The sequence below is a fragment of the Chaetura pelagica genome, unplaced genomic scaffold (assembly GCF_000747805.2).
Source record: "Chaetura pelagica isolate M959 unplaced genomic scaffold, ChaPel_1.0 scaffold405, whole genome shotgun sequence".
Taxonomy (NCBI): domain Eukaryota; kingdom Metazoa; phylum Chordata; class Aves; order Apodiformes; family Apodidae; genus Chaetura; species Chaetura pelagica.
Window position 1 is genome coordinate 1,880,987 of NW_009953489.1, and position 6,323 is coordinate 1,887,309.

Below are 6,323 nucleotides of genomic sequence, written 5' to 3' on the forward strand. Positions count from 1 at the left end.
CGCAGGCACCGGGCGAAGGGAAGGCGGGAGGCGCCCGGTTCCCCCGCGCGCAGCCCTGCAGGAGGCCTCGGCACCGAGCAGCCGAGTCGGTGGCGTCCTCCGGTACGGAGGGGAACGGCACCGGTACCGCGGGCATTGCCGCCGGTGAGGAGCTGTGTAAGGGCAGTGGTGGAGAACGGACACAGGGCTGCACCCGTCGTGTCGTGTTTGATGTGTCTTAAACAAAAAAAGCAAAACAACTGAGCAGGAAAAGCGTGTTTTGGTTCTGCTGATGCTTGAGGTGTTGTAAGGAAGCGTGGAAGTCAGCACAAAGCCCAGAGCCGGCAGCGGTGGGAGCAGAGCCGCGGGTGTTCAGTTACAGCCAGGGCTCTAAATGGGATGGCGTGTGGCTGTGCTGGGAGAAAATAATGGCAGTTTTGGGGCTGACAACCAGGAAAATACATGATGTAGATCTGTTTTACCTTAAGGGCAAATTTCTTTTTCGTTGGGTTTAATTATAATTTCTGCAGCAACTCTTAGGATGGTTCTTTCATGCCCATTATATGGGCTGTGCCATAATGTTAAATAAAAAATTTAAAACAGCCCTTCAGAATACAAGGGTGTAAATTTGTCATGGTGACAGAAGATATTTTCTCATTTTAAAAGAGAACCAACAAGTACAATTGTAAATCTGAATCAAAATGCTGTTATTTGACCTTTGGTCTGTGTTAAGTATCTGTAGAAATTCTAGAAATTGAAGCTTGTGTTGCTAATGTGTTGTTCTGTGAAGCACTGAGTTCTTAATTTTTGTCATCAGCCACTTCCCTGAGAGTTACATGCCTTGTTAATGAACTTTTCCTTGTTTCTGCAATGCAAGCAAAGCTTTCCCAAAGAAAAGGTTTCTTATTAACTTGTGTTCTTGTCTTGTTTGAGGTCACGGCCATTCTCTAAAACATATTAAATGCCAACAATTCTGGTGTCAGTGCGTGAGATGTTTCAAACTTAAGTCCTAATCTAGATCATTGACCTCTTTTACTTTAAGACTTGCTGGTTTACAGTGATAGAATATTTACAATATCCAGAGGGTAACAGCTAGCAGCATCACTGTCAGGTGTGTGTTATGATTGGTAAGATTTTGTGTACCCCTCATGGGATAAATAGAAGGGGTCTCTCCTTACTGATTCAACAATCTCAATGAAAGGGAAAAATCCATATTAAGCTGATCTGTACAAACTTAAAAAAGATTTTCAGACTCCAACAGAACCCTCTGGTTTCTTGCCCATGTCTCAGGATGGAATTGATATTGTTGGAAAGTGTTGCAATATGAGATTTCTCTTTTGTAAACTGCATAGTTGAAGCATGGAGGTTGTGCTTGAAAAAAAGAAAGGCGTGGGGAGCTAAGCTGTACATGAGGGTCCTTATTCTCTGAAAATATTAATGAAGAGTAAGGAATTCTGTGGTCAAAACAGATCTGCTTAGAAGTAGATTCCCTTTCTCTCTACTTGGAGTAAGTTCAACTGATTTTGGTGACAAAGAAAGTCTTCCATTTATTTGCCCTTCAGGTAGTCCTGACAAGTCAATACTGTTACAGGAGCTGAACTGGTTTCATGCTTGAGCAAGGACAGTCTCTCCTTTCAGTGACACCTGCGAAACAAACAAAATCCCACAGTACCATGACATAAGGGTATGGAAAACTTAAAATCTACTAAGAGGGTTTCTACTTGCCACACTTGTACAGGAAGGAGCTCTTATGAGCTACAGGACATACTGATTCTGGTGATACCTTGGGTGGATTTATCTCTGAACTGGGTGAACTTTGGCAGCCACTGAGCAACCTGAACTTAATTTCGTATTAGTGAATTGTACCACTGTTTGTAGGGAATTATTCTTCAGCCACATTTTAGGTAAGGAGAGATCTAAGCTTTAAATTTTTAAGAAGACAGCAAGTGAAGCATCCCATAGGTGTTTTGGCAGAACATAGTCTAGAGAGAGGTATGTTTTCTAGTGTGTTCCCAACTCTTCCCTTGATAACTTTTCTGGAACTTGAATTGGGCTGTAGATACTCCCAGAAGCATTAACAGGCAGTGAGAAAATTGCATTAAAATACTGTCTTTAATGGTCACTGAGGACTCTGCTTTATATATAGAATTTGCATGTGATAAAAAGAGACTTAGATGTGGCATATACTATGGAATGCAGAAATAAGCAAGTCTGCTCTGTAAAGAGGATTTATTTTAATTTCAAGCTGTGATAGCTGGATGGTGCAAAGCTATTACAGGGATGGCCCTTTTCTAAGCATTTAATGACACAAGTTTTTTGAGATCTGTAGATGGTGGCTGTTGAAGAGAAATTATTAAAGATTCCAGCCCTTTTGGAGAATAATACTAATAACTTGATTACATAGACGCTTCAGTTTTTTACTCAGGCAGAATTTTCAGAACTAAATAACTTAGGAAAGAGGGCAGGCTTGAAAAAACTGCCTTCTTGTAGTGCAAAGCAATGATTAATCTGCAGAAATGGAAAATAGTAATGGACATCAATTAAAAAAGAAAATAAAATATTGGGATCTCTGCAGTCAATATTAAGAGTGAGTCAAGATAAAGGACTCTTTAATATAGTGATTAAAAATCAATATAATTCTAAGATTTAGCCTTAAATCCGCAGTGAGATTTTAATTGAACTACCTTAATTTTTGCAAATACCATGTCATTTCACAAGTTTTTCAAGATTTTCCTTTATCTGTAGGGAAGAGTTTCCTTTGTTGAGCACTGACAGAATCACCCCACTTCACATCCTCACAAAAGCTTTATTTATTAGACCTGTCTTTGCCTGTGTCCCACTGAGGGCCTGATAAAGCAGCCCTAAGGTGGGGCTGCAGGACAGCCACTTCTGGGCTGCTGCTGCTGCTTCTCTTTTTTCCCTAGGCATTTGCCCAGGCTGTAGGGGAACTGAGCTCAAGCCTTTGTCCCTCAGAAGAGGGATGAAACCTGCATATCTCACATTTTGGTAAATGCCCTGGCTCTGGGCAGTGTGCAGCTTTGAAGGGGTTTGCTCCCTACTCATGTTGAACCTGCTTGACTTTGAAGAGAAGAAAGTTTTCTTAGCCTGGGAACCATGCTCACCATCCTACCTAGAAAATGGGGCATGGAGCTGGGAGGAAGGCACTGCATTTTTTTCTTTTTTTTGGTCAAAGAACTATGCCTAGGTTTGATTCAATGACTGCTTAATAAAAATGCTTAATTGATCTTTAAAAATGAAGCAAAATCCAAGCTGTCTGCTCAAGCAGCTGAAGATGAAGCTGCAGTTGTCTTTGATTAATATTGAATCCTTTTATGTGTGAGGAATAGCTTCAAGGGGAGGGACTGGAATTGCTCCATCTCTTTATGTGTATGTTTGGATGCTTCTTTGTAAGATGAAAACATGGGTTAAAAGTAATTTCTTTTTCTTAGTGTAGGTGAGCAATCTAGTCCCAGAATTAAGATATAAGGCAACACCAACACCAGTAACTGAAGACTACCCCCTTGCTCTGGTTTTGTGTGAAGTTGTTGAACTCCTGAGATTGTTAATTTCTGGTGTGGAGAAGTCAATGTCTCCTGCTGATGTTAGGCCTCTAAGCTCTGTATAAAGATAGACATAAAGCATTGTCATCAGACTTCCTAACTAGCTAGCCCAGGTGATGCTCAGCTCAGGGTGCTGGCTCAGTGTCCTGCCGTGGGGTTTGGAACCTCTCCTTGCTGTGCATAACAAGCGCTGGAACTGTACAGATCTGTGTCATGTCCCTGCCTTCCAAGTAGCTGTTTGTTATATCTGAACAAAATGTAATGTTTTGGGCTGGGTTCTTGTTGGCTGTTGTGTATATGCTGATAGATCAGAAAAGTAGACAGAGATAACTGCTGAGCCTGGTCCTGTCCTTTCCTGAGAAGTGAGAGGCTTTTGACCTTTTTCCAGACACCATCTTTCAGGGAATGTATGTATGCCTTTCAGATGTGATCCATCTCTATCAGGTTTGGTCAAAAGTGGTCCAGGGGTCCTGAGATTCATATGGGTGAGGAACAGACTAAGAGAAAGCATGATCACCTAAACTTGGTTTCTGTAGAGAATCAGGATTAAATTATATGTATCATGTCCAAAAGGTTGTTAAGTAAGTACAATACTTGGATTAGTTGTAGAGAATATCTTGGGATTAGGTAGGTAGAAGTTAAGGTAAGATAAGAACATTTAAAGCATACAACTTCCATCACTTGTAAATGGTGCAGGTGTTGGGGTTTCATCTTTCTCCCTTCCACCTCACCTTCCAGTTTCATCTGGTCTAAAACGATCATGAGAAAATCAGTCATTTATCATTGTAACTGCACTCCATTGCAACCATAACTGCAATGGGAAAATGTTATTGTGTTAGAAAATTACCCAGTGGTAATAATACTTATTTATTATGTAATTTCTGAACTTAGCCTTACGTGTTTTTCAGTTTGTCATCTGAAGTATTGCTTCTGAGAGTCATACTATAAAATTTACTGTATCCTGTGTAAACTTCTTTCAAGTAAAACCTGCAGTGTCTTTGCAAGCTGTGTGTTCAGCCAATTTCTGTATCAATTATTTCTTTGGGAGTTTTTTTGCAGGGAGTTTCTACTTTAACAGGGAAGAGAAGCTCTGTCTGTGTAGACCTAGATAGCATGTCTGCCACAATGGGCAGATAGACCAAGGGTAATTGTTCTAACCAAGTGTATTGTCTGTTAAAGCAAAACCAAAATGATGTCTAGTTTCCCACCCTCATGCTACTCTTCTTCTTGTGCATGCTCAGTTTGTAGCAGTGAAGAAATTTGCTCATCAGGGGGACATTCTGAAATACATTCTGACAAGGAGCAAGAATCTATTAAATATTTGGCTTATGTTTTTTGTAGACATTGACATGATAATTGGGAGATGTGAGATTGTTTCCTTACCACACTGGAGTGAGAATGGCAGGGTGGCTGGCATGCCTAATATGTATGGAGGCTTCCTCTGTGCCTGGCTGCTGGAAGTTTTAGAAGTTGAGAGCTTTCCCCAGCTGTTTGCTGATTTAATTGGATTGTTTCCTGTCAAAAATCTGAAGGTCAGCACATGCTTAGTGGAATCTGTCATTTATGATGATTAAATGCTCTGAGATGGATCTTAAAAAATCAGTGGTGCACACTTTAAGAATCTGCTGTGTTTCATTTCTGTGCTGGTCAGAAAATAACTATATTTTAAAGGCTTGTAAATAGTGAAGGAGCTGTTTCTTGCTCTCTGAAGTATCTGTGGAAACTAAATGTGGGTGCTGTCTCAGAGCAGAGATTTCTGAATGTGAGGTAATTAATGAGGAGTGTGGAAACAGAGACTGTTTATTAGGAGATTGTCAGTGACGAGCGACGTGTTGGCAATTGAGCTGCAAGTGTCGCAGCCTTTTCTTAGACTGTTCCCTGTGAGTCATGGCAGTAGCACACTTCTCAGGGGCATCTAGTTTGTGCTGTTACCTGGGTTATGGTGAAAAAACACGAGTAGTATTTCTAGGTCAGCAGTGTTGGTGTTAGTATCATGACATTTCTGGTGATGCTGGCAAAAAGCTCCCAGGCAAGTGTTGACTGCAAAGCTTTACACTACATTTCTGTGCATCCCTTGTCCTGCTGGTATGGTAGGGGAGCTGAAGTAGCTGTGCTGAAGGAAATAGTGGGATTCTTTACAGAGGAATTAAAAATATTTCTAGGCATGTTGGCTCATTGTTTGGTTTTGCATTTGTTTGTTTTGCTTTTGAGTTTCCTTGGTTAAAAGACACAAGTAGCAATAGTAGATTAAAGAGGACTGCCACTTTTGTCATCTCTGCAAGAGCTTTGATTGTGCTTTCCTAGAAGTTTGATGAAAGTCTGTTCTGTCCAATGTGTGACTATTCTGGCTTATGTTGCAGGTGTTACCTCAGCAGTTTGGTTTTGAAGGGATAAACTTTGTTGTATTTTGCACTTACTATGGGAATTAATTCTGGGGAAAAATCACTGCATAATATTGAAAAGCTCACTGAGATAAGGACATCTTGTACAAGTATCCTGTTATTTAAAGGGCATTGAATGTTCATAGTACTAAATAGGATTTCTAAACAGATGGTCATAATTAGCATAAAATACATCCACAGATAGTCTATTTGGTGTTTTAGCAATTATTTCAATGGTCTGATACTTTAGCATTAATTAATCTGTAGCACAGCCACCAGTGGAATTGCAGTAAAAACTTAGGAATTCAGCTGTGCAGGTGAGATCTCAGCTTCCTCAGAATAATTACCTTTTTTCTATCATCAGAGGAAAACAAAATAATGTTAAACATGTAATTAAAACATT